The sequence below is a fragment of the Acinonyx jubatus genome, chromosome B2 (assembly GCF_027475565.1).
Source record: "Acinonyx jubatus isolate Ajub_Pintada_27869175 chromosome B2, VMU_Ajub_asm_v1.0, whole genome shotgun sequence".
NCBI lineage: Eukaryota > Metazoa > Chordata > Mammalia > Carnivora > Felidae > Acinonyx > Acinonyx jubatus.
The window spans coordinates 25,685,226-25,703,711 of NC_069385.1; positions in this window are offsets into that span (position 1 = coordinate 25,685,226).

Sequence of the window (18,486 nt, forward strand, 5' to 3'; positions counted from 1 at the left end):
CAAATGCTAGATTAAGTTTGAATTTGAATTAGTAAAGAATAAGAAAATCAATTTAAATGTTCCCAGTGCAATCTCAACCCTTGCACTCTTGCTTTGCATCTGTGTATTTCATTAGTATATTTTGTTACATGATCATGTAATATTTATGCAGTAACATAATATGCTCTGTACATCTAAGATTAGAGAAAAAGTGCAGTGTTCCTTTCCATTATTTTGTGCCCTTTATCTGCTGAACACTCTGTAACATTAGCCGGGGTTTGGTGATTATGTAATAAGGGCTCCCATTCTAATACACCCTGCACAGTTGGAGGATGCTGTGGGAACCTTAACTCTGCAAATCCTGAGTTTTGGAACAATTAAAGCCTTGGTTTTAATGTCACATTCACCTCATTTTTTCCCCAAATATTTTGCTTTTTCTCCTGAAAACCCGTAAGTACTGCAGTAGAAGAGATGTAACAAGAATTATAGGAAAAAGTTCCACAGGAGATGAAATAACAGCTGCCATCTGGTGCATAACAGATGTGTGTTCCACGAACTTTTTTTTTTCCTTTTGAGTTCTCCTCTCCAAGTCCTGGCCAGACCCAAACTCTGTGCCTAGCTTATGAGATCTGACAACTTTACTGCCCCAGGCTGAATGCCTGAAGGCTAGTGTTTTTCCTTGAATTCACTGAGGCTCCAGGGAATAAACTAACAGGTTCAAGAATGATACCCAAAGGTTATTTTCCCCCAGAAAATTGTGAAGCACTGACATTAAGTTCCCTTATAAGAAATAAAGTTCAAATAGTTTCCAACAAAGGGACATTAAAGATTCTATGCCTCCGAAGATAGATATTCAGGATTTAGCATCTTCAGCAGATGCTGTCCCAATCCTAGAGAAAGGAATCACCTGGAGGATCACGTTGTTTCTTCCATCCAAGGAAAATAGGTCAGACCTAATTAGCCATTAATATCTGTACAAGTACAACCCTACAGAAACAGATAAAGCCACCTGCTTCCTAGCACCTGGTCATGGGTCCTGCAAATTCTGGGGCTTGCCATTTCTATCAGAAAGCATGGACACATGTGAAAAGTAATTAGAAGTTTGGAGTGCTGTAAGCTTTGTGATTTTATAAATTGAGACAGAATCGCTTTTATTTTTCTTCTTAAATTTATTTATTTATTTTGAGAAAGAGAGAGAGAGTGTGTGTGTGTGAGCAGGGGAGGGGCAGAGAGGGAGAGAGAGCAGATCCAAGCAGATTCCATGCTGTCATCATGGAGCCTGACATGGGGCTCAAACCCACAAACTATGAGATCATGACCTGAGCCAAAACCGAGAGTCTGACACTCAACCAACTGAACCACTCAGGCACCCCTAGACGGAATTGTTTTTAAAAGGTTGAATGACCAAATTAAAATTAAAAAGTCTTTTTTTTCCCCCAAAATAGGCTTGGCAATGATATTTTCTTTGGAAATTTTTGTTTGCTTCCAGAGCTCAAGAGCTAGTTACATCAGCTCTCACATTTTTGTCATGGTGCCTATTTTTAGGGGTTAGATTTGTCTATTCTTAATGCATTGCGTTGGTAATGCACTTGACATGCCCTTAAAGTTTAACAGGTGTGTGTGTGTGTGTGTGTGTGTGTGTGTGTGTGTGTGTGTGAATGAGAGTACCCTTATCTCTTTACCTTTCAACTATGGGACACTACAGAGCTCAATTAAGTATGGGTTTCAATAACTACAGTTCTGAGACAATACAAGGGTAATTGTTGGAACTCTGCTTTACTAGCATGTTCCATGTTTTTCTCCTCTTGTTATGGTCCCAGGGTAGCTCAGATTTCCATTGGTGGCCACTAATCATTTTTCTCTCTAAAGCCACTGTCAAATATAAATTTACTTCATTTCCTTAGAGCCTCAACCATGCTGAAGTTCTCCGTGCTACACGAAGGCGCTTCCTAGTATTTTCATGCATTGTGAAGGATTTATGTTTCTGCCTCACTATTGTTTCGGATGCTGTGGGTTCATAATGGAGTGTGTGACTTTAATATTGTCCACGTTGTCATGAGAACCATCCTCATCCTCATCATTACCATTACTTCAATTCATTTCTCCTCTGACTTAGCCTCCAGTAATGAATCCCAGCCTGTGCACTTGAGAGTAGTAGGACAGAAATGTACAGAGTCAATTCAAGGTAACTTACTATTTGGTCATGGAATTAATGTGTTTATAAAACAAAAATGTACATAAAAATCATTACTGAATGCAAAATAGTCCATTTTAAAGTTGGATGTATGTCAATCAATAAGCACTAAAAAAGATGGCTAATTTAAGTGGAAATCACTGGGTTAGCACCTATTACTGGCCTCTCAAATAAGGTGGCTTTGAGGTCTGAGTCATTACAATAGCCTAGTTTTACAACACTTTTATTGGACTAATATGGTAGTTCTACTCTCTGGAAACCTGAAGCAAATTCCTTAGCAGTGGTTGGGGGAATGGGGTTTGAAAGCTGAAAGCAACATAATTTTCTGCTCCTATGTGGAACAATCCCGAAAGCAAAGCACAGTACTCTATCTTGCAAGACTTGACTGAAAACCTTCCCAGTCCAGGCCCTAAAACCCTGTTTGATATCCTACCCTGGCTCCCCCTTCTAAAACACTACTAAAATTTTGTAAAGGTGGCATTCTTCCACATCTGATAAGCATGGATTCTTGTTGATCAACTGGTATCTCCAGTGAATTTTTAAGGAGTCAGTCGTATACAAACCTAGAAGTTCCGTAAGGATCTAATCAGCATCTTTTTGTTGTTTTGTGCAATAACTGGAGAGGTACATTCCCCCAAGACTCCCTGATAATCTCAGCTGGACCTTCAGGTTCCATGGAGTAGTGGTCATCATATCTGCTTGACATGCAGAAAATCCTGAGTTAGACTCCCAGTGGAGCCACTACATTACTGTTTCCATTCAAAAGAAATTACGAGAAGTGCTTGATCTGCTAAGTTGGAACTGAAGCGTGGTCTCTGAATCCAAGTGCAGTATGATCTAAGTTGGGTCTAAGCTCCAATTTACTTCCATCAACTCATAAAAATTGTTTGTTTTCTCAATGAAGAATAAAGGATCTTAGTAATTCTTTGATGAACAACACCCCCACCCTTTTTTTTTTAACACTTTGGTTTATATTCCTGTCTGTCCTGCTGTTATGAGTCCGTAAGAGAAAGTCTATAGGGAGAGGAGGTACATAGACCCAATAAGTCCTCCCCCCAAAGAACTGAAGAGTTCAGAAGCTTATGTATGACTGTCATCCTTCAACAAAATTTGTAATACGCTTTGAGTGAATGTAGTTTATTTTCATAAATTATGTGTTAACAAAGGTGATTTAAGATAGACATTTAAGAACATTCCTGAGACTTGTCATTAGGTCCCTAGAAATGCTTTATTTAGTTTTGCCTGCCCTCAGCTCCCAACAGTTAACAACACGTCTTTGGCCCCGTCTAAAGACACAAAGTAGGAGCTACTACCTCTTTCTGACATTTGCCACTTATGAGGGTCTCTTTACAGGTATTGACTCATGTGTATATCTCTCCACTTTAACTCCAGCCAGGACAACCTAAAATTTCAGTAGCCACTTCGGGAAACTTTTGGCATGAACAAGAATATTTATTTAAGAGAGGCACTAAAACAAATAGAGAGATTATAGACAGATTCTCTGATTGACTTGTCTGTCTCAAAGAAACGTTTCTTTGTTTAAAATAGGAAGCTCTCCCTCTCTCGTGACCCTGCTTCAAAGTTTGATGTACAATTAAAAGGCACACAGCTTGATAAAGTTGCAAAAAGTCCAAGTTACTGTTTAAATCAGCTATAATCATTTCCTCTGTCTCTCTCTCTCTCTGTCTCTCTCTGTCTGTTGTGTGTGTATGTGCGTACCTATGAGCATATATGCAAAAATGGGTTCTCCTGAACCTCAGCCTTCTCTCCTTGCAGAGAAAAAGATCATTTGCCGTTTGCAGTGAGAACTTAATATCTACCTAAAACTGTTCCCTCTTATATTTTTTTTCTCCTTTCCTTTCCCACTTTTTTTTTTCTGTCTCTTGGGTAAATTTGGAGACTAATTGATCAAAAAGTAGGTGTTTTGTTATTCTATACATACTCTAGGAATATCTAGCTCAGATAAACAGTCAAGAATTTCCAAAAACAAAAAGAAATAATTCTAAGGTTTGTTTTGTTTTCCAAAGTATAAATCAAAAGAAAAAGCTTATCTGTATATTTGGATAATGATCTTGTTAGATGAAAAGAAAAGCTAGGCACATATAGCTTTTGACATAAATTCAGAATCGTATTTTTCTGATATATAAATACAGAGGCTCATTTCTATTTATTAAGTTCATGCAATATAAATAGATGGTTACTTAGACAAATTAGAGTGATTAACTCTAGCTTGACAACAAGTTTAGTCTTCTCCGTAATATCAGTACCAGAAAAGTAATGCCAGCACAATATTTTTAATTACCATATGGTGTGGGTTTAATTTCTCATGTTTTAAACTTCTTCCCACAACAGTTACATGAGTTTCTCAAATTATCATTGTTTCTATAAATAGCTTAGATGACATACCTATATTAAAATGTTTAACTGAATGAAATTGAATAATAGATATCTTTTTAATATTGTGTATTTTTATGCTATAAATCAATAGGGTTTAATGTGTCAACTAATAATTTCCAGATTTGTAGTTAACTTTAGGATCTTAGCCTACTATAAATTAAATTTAACACATTTTTGATAGACACGTTCTAAATATGAAAAAAGCACTACAAATGCTGGTTACTAAATATTGTTTTACACAATATTTTTCCTTATTTTATATGGAATGGGTACATATTTAGCATATTTATCCCTTTAAATAATATTATGTGTATGTTTTTTCCGACAGCTTAAAATACGCTCAACTTGCATAAAATATGTGCTCCTGGGGGAAAAAACTGCTTAATAAGTATTGATGTGCTATCTTCCAGTTCTTTCTGCTGTTCACATTCGAAAGAAGTTGGTTCCTTTAGTTAAAGGTTTTAATTAATATAAATGACTACAGAGAAACAGGAACCTATATGCAAAACAATAAATATGGTTTACCTGGTTTTTAAAGGAATTGTTCTAGATTATTGAAATAATAGTGTTAAAATAAGACATACATACTGATTGTGTGTAGATGATGTAGCTACTGATATTTAAAAGATAAGATTAAAAACTTCAACTTTATCATCCCTTTGCATAGATATCTATTTAAACACAAACATAAAACAATATCTTAGGATTAATTCAGAGATGTATAAACAATAAAAGAAAACAAGTATAACAGTATACTGTAAAGGTAAAATTTCCATGACAAGAAAACTCTGTGTATCTGACAAGGGCTATATCAGATGCTACTAACAGTTGACACAATTGTAAAATTCTACAGTGTTGGTCCTTAGATTCACATTTCCCAATTGAAAACACAAATATATGTTCTGAATTCTGTTCCAACCAGAGACAGTCTTAGGAATCCTGCAAAAGTAGGTAACATTTGGGAAGATAAAGCTTCCACTCAAAGCTTGTGTGTATAAAGATTACTGTGAACATCTTCTATACAAGACCCATAAGCAAGAGCCACAGGTTGTTACGCTTCAATCTGCCTGCTTTATTTTTTCTCGGTGGTTTTCTTTTTTCTTAGCTATTATAAAGTTCTGGATTTTTAACAGACTCTTGTCATCTCTTAATTTTTACATTTATAAGATTCTTATCTTTAATAATGCCTTTAGCATCCTTAGTCACTCGTTGGTATAAATTCAATGCTTTACTAAAATTTGCTTATGGTTTGGGGAAAAAAAAACATACAATCAAAATTATTATTGGGTTTGTACTCATTTTCCTAGATGTCACCAAGTTTCCTTTCATAAGCACTGGTAAACTTTATCTTTTTGGTTTTCTTAGTAATTGGACCAAGCCATTAAGCAACTTTTAAAATTAAGAACAATAAAGAGGGTTCGAGATGGCTACAGAGGAAGATTCTAAACTCTCTCCGGCCTATGGGCACAACAGATATACAACTACATATGGAATAATTTCCTCTGAAAAAGACAATTAAACTGTATGAACAGAGCCTCCATAACAAAAGCCAAAAAGAAAAACATTGAGATGGGTAGGAGAGCCAGAGATATCATCTCACCAGAAAAAACCAAAAAAACAAAAACCAAAAACACTCTAGGCTCAGCAATACACAATCAGGAGAGATCTCAAAAGCACAGAATTTTTTTCTGATGAATGAAGGGTTTGCACCCCACATCATGGACCCCAACTTTTAGATCCTACACAAAATAGGTGAGACTTCTAAATGTTGGGCTTTGAAACCAATAGGTGTTACATCCAGAAAAACCAAAGAACTGTAGAGAACAGAGAGCCCTCTCCTAAAGGACTTGTGTACAGACTCACTCTCCCCAGGACCCAGCACTAAAATACCAATTTGAAAAGTGGCTAGACCATATGTGAAGGAGACCCAGTTATTAAAATTAAAGTGCCTGCTGGAGAGGAGAAAACTATTGGGACTTTCTCTGGGGATGGAGACACTGGTAGACACCATATTTGTGACCTCATCCTGCTTGGCTAAGGTTGGCACTGCTGAGTGCCATTTTGGAACTGCCACTCTAACTTGTTAGAGTTAGTGGGTGCACCTAACTGAAAACCCTGCCAACCTCTGCAGTAGTCAGACATTGCATCCAGGCTGGGTGACAGCACAGTGCACTCCCATGCCCCAGCATAACTGGGAGCATGTTGTAGCTATGTTGGGTACAGCCCAGCCTACCCCTATGCCTCAGTGAGGCCACATGTCACAGCTGGGCTGAGTGCCAGCCTCACTACCTCCATGCCACAGATATAGCCCTGACACAGCAGATAGGTACATACAACCCACACAGGGGATGCCCCTTGACTGCCTAGCTCTAGTGATCAGAGGGGATTCGCTCCAGACTCAACTTGATGGCTGCCCATTCAACACTGGGAGAGGTAGTTGATTTGCCTACTACATAGAAATAAACACAGAGAATCAGGCAAAATGAGGAGACAGGAGAATATGTTCCAAATGAAAGAATAAGACAAAATACCAGAAAAAGAAGTCGGTGAAATGGAGATAAGCCATCTATCTGATAAAGAGTTCAAAGTCATGCTAATACTTGGAAGAAGAATGGATGAACACAGTGATATCTTCAAGAAAGAGATGAAAAATATAAGAAAGTTTTAAACAAAAGTTACAGAGTTGAAGAATACAATAACTGAACCAAAAAATACACTAGAGGGGTTCAATAGCAGACTGCATGAGGCCAATGATCTGATTGTTCTTTTGCTGGAAGACAAAGCAATAGAATTTACCCAGCCAGAGAAGCAAAAAGAACAAAGAATTTTAAAAGATGAGCCTAAAGAAATCCACACTGAGACATGTAATTGAAATGGTAAAAGTTAAAGATTAAGAGAGAATCCCAAAGCAGCAGGAGGAAAACAACTTATTACATACAAAGGAAACCCATAATGCTATCAGCAGATTTTCAGCAGAAACTTTGCAGGCCAGAAGAGAGTGTGGCATGACATATTCAAAGTGTTGAAAGGAAGAAACATCCAACCAAGAATTCACTACCCAGCAAGGTTATCACTGACAACTGAAAAAGTAATTAAGAATATTATAGATAAACAAAAGCTAAAAGAGTTCATCACAACTTAAACTGGCCTTACAAGAAATGTTAAAATGTTTCTTTAAACTGAAAACAAATGGTACTAATTAAGAGCAAGAAAACATACAAAAGTAAAAATCTCACTGGAGAAAGTAATTATAGTAAAGGTACTGGAACAATCACCTACAAAGCAACTATGAAAGTTAAAAGAGAAAAATAATAAAATGAACTAAAGTTTCAGTAATTAGAGGATACACAAAATAAAGAGATGTAAAATGTGACATCAACTATATAAAATGTAGGAAGGGGAAGAAAAAAATGTGGTTTTGACATGTGTTCAAATTTAATTTGCTGTCAACTCAAGCCAGAATATTATACCCATAGGAAGTTTTACGTGAACCTCATGGAAACCACAAAACAAAAATGTCTGGTAAATACAAAAAAGAAAATGAGAAAGAAATCTAAGCATAACATGAAACAAAGTCATCAAACCACAAGGGAAGAGAAAAAGAGAACAAAAAGGAACAGAAAACAATGAACAAAATGGTAATAAGTACATAGCTAGCAGTAATTACTTTAAGTGTAATGCACTAAATAAACACTTCGATTAAAAGATATACAGTGGTTGAATGTATAAAGAAAACAAGAACTGTCTATATGTTGCCTGTGAAAGATTCACTTAAAAAGTAAGGACATACACAGACTGAAAGTGAAGAGATAGAGAAAGATATACTTTACAAATGGAAACAAAAAGAAAGCTGGTACAGCTATTCTCGTAGCAGATGAAATAAACCTTAAAACAACAAAGGACATATACAATGATAAAGGGGTCAATCCAACAAGAAGACATATCATTTATAAATATGTATGCACCCAACATAGAAACACTAGGATATATAAAGCAAATATTAATGAACTTCTGGGGAGAAATTGACAGCTATACAATAATAGTAAAAGGCTTTAATGACCCACTTGTATCAATGGCTTGATCATCCAAACAAAACTTAATAAGGAAACATTGGCCTTAAATGACACATTAGACCAGATGAACTTAATAGATATATGCAGAAAATTCTATCCAAAAGAATACACATTCTTCTCAAGTGCACACACAACATTCTCCAAGATGGATTACAAGTTAGGCCACAAACAAGTCTCAATAGGGGCACCTGGGTGGCTCAGTCAGCTGGGCATCCAACTTCAGGTAGGGTCATGATCTCACCGTTCATGAGTTTGAGCCCTGCATTAGGCTCTGTGCTGACAGCTCGGAGCCTGGAGACTGCTTCGGATTCTGTGTCTCCTTCTCTCTCTGCCCCTCCCCTGCTCATGCTCTGTCTCTCTTTCTCTCAAGAATAAATAAACATTTAAAAAGTTAATAAAGTTATTTTAAAAAAACAAGTCTCAATAAATTCAAGAAGTTTGAAATCATAATCAAGCATCTTCTCCAACCACAATGGTATGAAACAAGAATTCAATTACAGGAAGAAAACTGGAAATAACACAAAATATGGAGATTGAACAATATGCTGCTGAACAATTAACGAGCTATCAAAGAAATCAATGAATAAATAAAAATATACCCACAGACAAGTGAAAACAAAAATACGACATATTAAAATATTTGAGATGCAGCAGAAGAGAGAAGATCATAGCAATACAAGCCTACTTCAAGAAACAAGAAAAATCTCAAGTAAGCAATCAAATTTCACACCCAAAGAGCTAGCAAAAGAAGAACAAAAAAAAAAATCCCAAAGACAGTAGAAGGAAGGAAATGACATAGATCAGAGAGGAAATAAGTGAAATAGAGACTAAAAAAAGAGAAAAAGGAAAAAAGAAACAATGAAACTAACAGCTGGTTCTTTGAAAAGATTACCAAAAGTGACAAACTTTTAGCAAAAGTAAGCAACAAAAAAAGAGAAAGGACTCTAATAATGAAAGAGGAGAAGCTATAACTGACAATACAGAAATACAAAGGATCATAAGAGATTGCTATGAATAATTCTGTGTAGCTGGGCAACCTAGAAGAAATGGATAAATTCCTAGAACACACACTCTTCCCAGACTGAAAAATGAAAACAAAGAAAGAAAGAAAGAAAATCTAAATATACCATTTACTGAGATTGAATCAGTAATCAAAAACCTCCGAACAAACAAAGTGCAGGGCCAGATGGCTTCACTGGTAATTTCTACCAAACATTCACAGAAGAGTGTATACCTATATTCTTCTCAAACTCTTTGAAAAAAATTGAAGATGAGGGAATATGTCCAAACTCATTTCATGAAGCCAGCATTACCTTGATACCAAAATCAGACGAGCATACTACAGAAAAAGAAAATTACAGGTGAATATCACTGAGGAACATTCATGCAAAAATACTCAACAAGATATTAGCAAATTAAATTTTAATAATACATTAAAGGAACATATATCTTGATCGAGCAAGATTTATTTCAGAGATTCAAGGATGATTTAACATCTGCAGATCAATACTACATTAACAGAATGAAGGATAAAAATAATATAATTACCTCAAAAGATGCAGACGAAGCATTTAGCAAGATTCAGCATCCATTTATGACAGAAACTTTCAACAAAATGGGTATAGAAGGAATGTACCACAACATAGTAAGGCCATATATGAGAAACCCACAGCTAACGCCATACTTACTGATGAAAAGCTGAAAGCTTTTCCTGAAAGATCAGGAACAAGACAAAGATGACCACTCTTGCCACTTCTATTCAATATAGCATTGTAAGTTTTAGCCACAGCAATTAGGCAAGAAAAAGATAAAAGGCACCCAAATTATAAAGGAAGAATTAAAACTGTCGGGATTTACAGATGACATGATACTTTACATAGAAAATCTAAAAGACGGGACACCTGGGTGGCTCAGTCAGTTGAAAGTCTGACTTCGGCTCAGGTCATGATCTCACAGTTCATCATTCCAGCCCCGTGTTGGGCTTTGTGCTGACAGCTCAGCACAGGCTTTGTGCTGGAGCCTGCTTCAGATTCTGTGTGTGTCTTTCTCTCTGCCCCTTCCCCACTCATGCTCTGTCTCTCTTTGTCTCTCAAAAAATAAATAAACGTTAAAAAAAATTAGAAAAAAAAAAAACCTAAAAGACTACACATATACACACACACAAATGTTAGAACCAATAAATGAATTCAGGAAATTAGCAGGATACAAAATTAACATACAAAAATTTGTGCCATTTCTATACAATTATAATGAAATATCAGAAAGAGGAAACAATTCCATTTATAAATACACCAGAAAGAATAAAATACCTAGGAATAAACCTAACCAAGAATGTGAAAGACCTGTAGACTAAATACTATTAGAAAAATGATGAAAGTAAAAGAAAATACAAATAAATAGAAAGATATTTCATGCTCATGGATTGGAAGACTTAATATTGTTAAAATGCCCCTACCACCCAAAGCAATCTACAGATTGAATGCAATTCCTTTCAAAATTCCAATGACATTTTTTGCAGAACTAAAACAAATAATTCTAAAATTTGTATGGAACCACAAAAGATTCTGAATAACCAAATAAAACTTGAGAGAAAGAACAAAGCTGGAAGTATCATGCGCTCTGATTTCAAACTACACTACAAAGCTATAGTAATCAAAACAGTATGGCATTAACATAAAAACAGACACACAGATCAATGAAACAAAATTGAGAGCCCCAAATTAAACTCATACATATTTGGACAATTAATTCATGACAAAAAACTAAAGAACATAAAGTGAAGAAAAAAACAGTCTCTTTAATAAATAGTGTTGGGAAAACTGGACAGCTATGTGGAAAAAAATGAAACTAGACCACTGTTTTACACTGGACACAAAAATTAGCTCAAAATGGATTACAGATTTAAACGTAAGACCTGAAAACAGAATTCCTGGAAGAAAACATAGATAGTAAGCTCTTTGATTAATCTTAGTAATATACCTGTGGTTCTGATTCCAAAGGTAAGGGAAACAAAAGTAAATAAATGGGATTGCATCAAACTAAAAAGCTTCTGCATGGGGAAAAAAAAATATCAAACAAAAAGGCAAACTACCAAATGGGAGAAGATTTTTGCAAATCCTGTATATGACAAGGCATTAATATCCAATATATAAAGGACTCATATAACTCAACAACAACAACAACAAAGCAAACAATCCTACTAAAAATTGGGCAGAAGATCTGAATAGACATTTTTTCCAAAGTACACATTCAGACGGTCAACAGGCTCATGAAAAGATGTTCAACATTACTATTAGTGCAGATCAAAACCATAATGAGATATCACTTCACACTGGTTAGAACAGCTATTATCAAAAATAAGAAGTGTTGGTGAAGATACGGAAAAAAAGAACACTGCGCACTGTTGATGGGAATGTAAATTGGTGCAGACGCTGTGGAAAGCAGTACGGAGATTACTCCAAAAGCTGAGACTAGAACTACCATATGACCCAGTTATTCCACTTCTGGGCATATATCTAAAGAATACAAAAACACTGATTTGAAAAAAATATATGAATCCTTATGTTTACTGCGACATTCTTTACAATAGTCAAGAAATGGACACAACATCAATGTCTATCCATAGATGAATGGATAAAGAAGATGTGATATATATGTGTGTGTGTGTGTGTGTGTCATATATATATCATATATATATATCCATATATATCTTTAAAAAAATGAACAAAAACAAACTCATAGATGCAGGGAACAGATTGGTGGTTACGAGAGGGAAAAGGGGGTGAGGGGAGGGCAGAATGGTGAAGGGGGTCAATTGTATGGTGATGGATTGTGACTAGACTTTTAGTGGTGATCACTACATGTTGTGTGCATACAGTTGTCGAATTATAATACTGTACACCTGAAACTTATATAATGTTATAACCAATTTTAGCTCAAATGTGTGTGTGTGTATGTGTGTGTGTGTGTGTGTGTGTGTGTGTGTGTGTATCCAGACAGACTGGAAAAATAAAAATCTAAAATCCCCTATCATATCAAACCTAAACATGGAGGTTTCTCAGAAACAAATCTTTATAGAACTTTCACAGGAGCTATATCCTCTGCAAAGAGCTAGGGACCAGATAGTGTATATTTGGAAACTTTCCCACTTTTACAGACCTTACCCAAAGGCATACCACTTAGGTTGTACTCTAACCTCTTTGGTCAATGATCTCTGTACTATAAATTCATCACCTGGCTTAGGACTGTACTTGATGAGTGGCACCAAAATGTTATAATGCTGTTTAAAAAATCACATGCAGATATATTGACTGGAAACATAATCATTGTGTGGTCTTCTGGCGTTAGACTTACAACACAAAAGTTTCGTGCCTATTACCTGCAAACTAAACAAGTATCTGTTATCTTTGTAAACTGACACCTGCCTTCAGTATATCCTCTGGTATCATCAAGGGTCTTTCAGGCTTATTTCCTCACCTCCAGAAAAAAAGATCTTGACACAATTTAATTCAAAGACAAAAACCGGGGCCTTGAATTCAGTTAAAAACTGAAGTCATTGAAAAAAAATTTGAACTTGTTTCTTCTGTCTCAAATTCTCAGCTCCGTCAGTTGAGCATCTAACTCTTGGTTTAGGCTCAGGCCATGATCTCACAGTTTGAGTTCGAGCCCCACGTGGATCTCTGTGCTGACAGCGTGGGGCCTGCTTGGGATTCTCTCTCTCCCTCTGCTCCTCCCCCATGCTCTCTCTCTCCCACTCTCTCTCTCAAAATTAATAAACTTTCAAAAAGTAGGGGAAATTACACATCCTATCATTCAGAGAATAGAAGGTGAATGGGACTATGTCACTAAGGATCTAGTAGTCTCTTATTAATTTTTGCAACAAAGTACCACAAACTTAGTGGCTTAAGACAACACGGATATATTGCCGTACCGTTCCAGAAAGCAAACGTCCAAAATGAATTTCACTGGGCTTGAATCAACGTATTGGCGGGACCGCTGAAGTCCCTAGGGACAAATTCATCTCTGGATTCATCTCTAGAGGCTACCTGCATTCATTGGCTCATGACCTCTTTCCGTTTTCAAAGCCAAAAATCTCATCCTTCTGACCACTGTTTCCACAGTTGCACCTCCTTCTCTGTGACTCTCCTGCTTCTCTCTTCCACTTATAAGGCCCTTGGGATTACCTTGTGCCCACCCGGATTATTTCAAAACTCTTAATTTTAAAGTCAGCTCAGTAGCACCCTTAGTTCCATCCACAGCCTTGGTTCTCTTTTACCATGTAACAGCATACTCAGGTTCCAGAAATGAGGAGACGGATATAGTTGGGAACTCTTCTTCTTCTAACAAAGGCCAAGAGGTTCATGAAAATTGTACAGTGATAGTTGAAAATACAGCCACTTGAAACTCTGAGCTCTCCAGATGAAACATGTGCTGTCTGAAGGAAAGGATGCTACATTTATATCTCTATCTTTTTTTAAATTTTTTAATGTTTATTTCTTTTTGACAGAGGGAGAGAGACAGAACCCGAAGCATGAGCGGGGGAGGGGCAGAGAGAGAGGGAGACACAGAATCTGAAGCAGGCTCCAGGCTCTGAGCTGTCAGCACAGAGACTGACATGGGTCACTCACGGACCCCGAGATCATGACCTGAGCCGAAGACGAATGCTCAACGGACTGAGCCACCCAGGCGTCCCTATATCTCTATCTATCTTGCAAGTATATTACTAATAAATGTCAGAAACCGCAAAATCATGAAGGAAGGTAATTTGGCTAATATCCCTCATACAATTCTACAGATTAGGAATGAGATCTGTTCTTTTGTTTTCATTTGAGAGCCATTGGCTCCTGGCTTACACATATTTAACAAACAATGATCATCATCCTTTTCTTTGTGTTGCAGTTCTCAAATTTGTGATCTCTAAAGACTTAAATGCTGCTATGCAGCCATTGTCCTGGCAAAACACTCCAACAAATGATATTCCCACTTGAAAAACAAGAGAATTAGGGAAACACAAGGGTTGGAATAAGTATCATCAGAAATTCTATGCAGCACGCAGTGGCACAGGTATGGATTGATCATGTTCCAGATGATAATCACCTATCTTCCAGCTTACGCTGAAGAATGACCAATATGAAGACAGAACTGAAACTCAGTCCCTAAATTAAATCCTACTTGGAGCATCAAGCCTAAATTCCTGTCTCTGTGTTATATTACACAATACTGAGAACAAGCAAAGATAACTTAGCTGCTTGCTTCAGAAAACATCTGCTCCTAGAAGATAAACTGTAAACCAGTAATAATTGATTTCTTCTTATAGCTAACAACTTCTTCATCCAGAAGTTCTCAGTGGGCATCTGCTGTCAGTAGAGCACTCATCTTGACATCATGAGTTCAAGGCCCATGTCGGGCCTAGAACTTACTTAAAAACAAAACAAATTCTTCAAGATCCCCACCTCTGTGCCCCAAACAAAACTATTATAAATATTCCCTACCCACATCCAGTCCTTTACCTTGAAAGACCTTAAGTTTATCCATCCCACACATTAAAGACTGGAAGTATTCTTCCCTGACTTTTCTGAGACACTACTAAGATTCTGTCAAGGTAATATTTTTTTTCTTTTGCTGTTGTAAGTGTACTAAATATAGCTTTGATATGCAGCAGATTTTTTTGGTGGCTATCTGGAGAGTTCAGAGTTGACAGGGTCCAAGTCAGAAAACTACAATCTCATGGTAACTTCCCTGCCCCTGTGCAGAACTATGCAAAGGTTGAAGGGGTAGCCATTATGGTTACCTTTTTTTGCGAACCTCCTTCATTAGCTCAGCAATGAAGTCTGTGTGGGGCTACACTGGACTGTCATACAAATAAAACCACTGTCAGTCATCTTTGACACGCCAGTGTTCCAGATGGGATAAGGTTTCCAAATGGGAGAAGAGAAAACTGAGGGGAAGTTTACGTTTGAAATACTATTACAATAATATTTTATAATATATATAAAATCATACATATGGTATCCCAAATATGATATCGTATAATATGTCCCTTTTATGTATATTAAAATGTATAGATAATATTTTAAAATTTAATTTTCTAATTTTGTCAGGTGTCAGAAGAAAGTGATATTATGATAAATTTTCTCAAATAAATCTAAAATATATACAGCTGATGCATACAGATGAATCTAACTCCCAAAGACTTTACTAAAATACTTCTCAATATTTATAGTTTCTATGAAGAAGGATATGCCTCGTTTATCTAATTACAATATTAGAGCATGTTCAGTAGAATGATAATACCAGTGAGACTCATTGTTTTATCAGTTTTTACTGAGAATTTGTGGGTCTATAATTATGACTCATTCAGATATACCTAGAACACACTGTCATTCTATTTTCCCTCACGTATCATGGTTTTATCATGACTAGTTCTAATTATGATGATTATTATTCAAGTAATCTATTTTTTTCTCTAAAATATAAAATTGGCTTAATTTATTCATGTTGAGTAAGTCCCAAAATTTTTTAAATTTTTTTAGCATTTATTTATTTTTGAGAGAGCGAGAGACAGAGCGAGAGCAGGGGAGGGGCAGAGAGAGAGGGAGACACAGAACTCGAAGCAGGCTCCAGGACCCTCGCTGTCTGCACAGACCCTGATGAGGGGCTTGAACTCACAAACTGGGATATCATGACCCGAGCCAAAGTTGGACGCTTAACCAACTGAGCCACCCACGTGCCCTGCAAATGGATCGTCGAACCTAGCACATAATTTGCAGGCTAAAAAAGTACTACATGGTTCAAGCTCAGGGTGAACTGTTAAATGTCCACGACCACTCAAGCCAATCCTTTTCATACAACTGGTTAATTAAGTCAAATTCAGGATAAGAATATAGAAGCAGATCTAAAGATCTGATATTTTTCATATAAGTTCGAAATTTCAAGGTTTTGTTGTTTGAGTGGAACATAAAACAAAAAACTTAACTATGAAAGCAGTGTTTATGAGTTAAAGCCAAAAGAGCCCTATCCCCCAAAGCATATTTTTATTTTTTTACTTATTTATTTATTTTTAATTTTTTTTTTAATGTTTTATATATTTTTGAGACATAGAGAGAGACAGAGCATGAGCAGGGGAGGGGCAGAGAGAGAGGGAGACACAGAATCCAAAGCAGGCTCTAGGCTCTGAGCAGTCAGCACAGAGCCCTATGCAGGGCTGGAACTCAATGACCGTGAAATCATGACCTGAGCCGAAGTCGGGTGCTTAACCGACTGAGCCACCCAGGCACCCTTCCCCCTCCCCCCTCTCCAAGGCATATTTTAACAAATGAAATTCTAAACGCTTACCAACTGGATGCTTTTTAGCACATTGTCTTATTTGGCCATTTCACCCACTTGGTAATATTTTAATACAATATCTTGACTCATATTTTAATTTGCATTTATCACACTGGCTCTTGATAAGTCTTATCCTGATGATACAACTGAAACAAATCATCCTACTTCACATTCACATTATTTTTTTAAGCAAAGCACATTCAAGCCATAGAGGTTTTAAGCTGAAAACTGAGTTTTCCATAAAATCATCCTAGGATAATCCAATCCCAGAATTGACTTGGATGTAGAAGAAAATAATGGAAAAGCAAACGCACAACATATTTCAAACACTAGAGGGAGTGAAAAAAGGAATTTGAAAGATTTGGGTTTGCAACAACTACAAGCAGATGTTTCTCAGAACTTCAGTCACAATTCAACGATTAAATCTTCCAATGCATGGCCATACGTGTCATGTAACATGAATGATGGTGGGTCTCAGATTACTTAGCATTGGATATTCAAGCTAGTTAGGAACCAAGTTCCCCGTATTGCCCCGCTGTGTGACTTTGTACAAACCATTCAACCTCTCTGGGCCTCAACCCTCATGTCTTAGTTGAAAATAATGCAAAAAATTAAGTAGTTATAAAGCTACTTGCTCTAAATTTTAAACTACTAATATTAATTAAAAAAGGAGAAGCTGCTGAAAATTGCACATGATGGTTACATTTTCAGCAAGCTACTACACGGTGGCTTCACCGCATATCTCTGCCTCAAATGTGTCTAAGCCTTAAATAAATGTGTAATAATGTTAGTAAATGTAAATAACAATAAATACTTTTCCATCTTAATGAGGAACAAAATTGATGAATGACCTTAGATTCAAGAATGACTTTCTCAAGAAGCTTTCTCTGACACCCTCACCACGTCCACACATTAGAAGAATGCACTGCCCTGAGCCGAAAAGAGCTCACTATCACCATATGTGGTTAAGCAAAGATGTGCTATAGAAGGAATTGAATAACGAACAGAACAGTTCTTAGAGTAAGCAAGAACTGCATTTAAATCCCCAAACTACCTAAATCCACATTTTAGTTACTAGCTCTGTGAACTTGTACTACTTACAAAACATTTCTTAACCCTTTTTTTCTTATCCATAAAATGGAACTGATCCCCGTCTCAGGAATTTTGTAAGAATTACGTATGGCAAGGGAGTACATCTGAAATGCTAGGCTGTAGGCAATAGTTATTACTATTTTCCAAATAGTGTGGGTTTTTTTACAGTGTGTTAGCCAGAAGATTCACCCTCAAATTCGAAAGGTCCCTTTCAAGGTTCAAAGTTTCTACCCTATAATCACATGAATGTGCTCACATTAATTCAAAATGGACTCTTTCTGGACTTTTGTTGATCTCATCGGAAAGTGTTAAGCAGCTATGTTCATACAGCTATGTCATGGCTGCTAACACACTTAGAGCAATTGTAAGACACCAGATATTGTAAAGTACCGTAGATTATTAAATGCATTAGACAAGTGTTCAGTT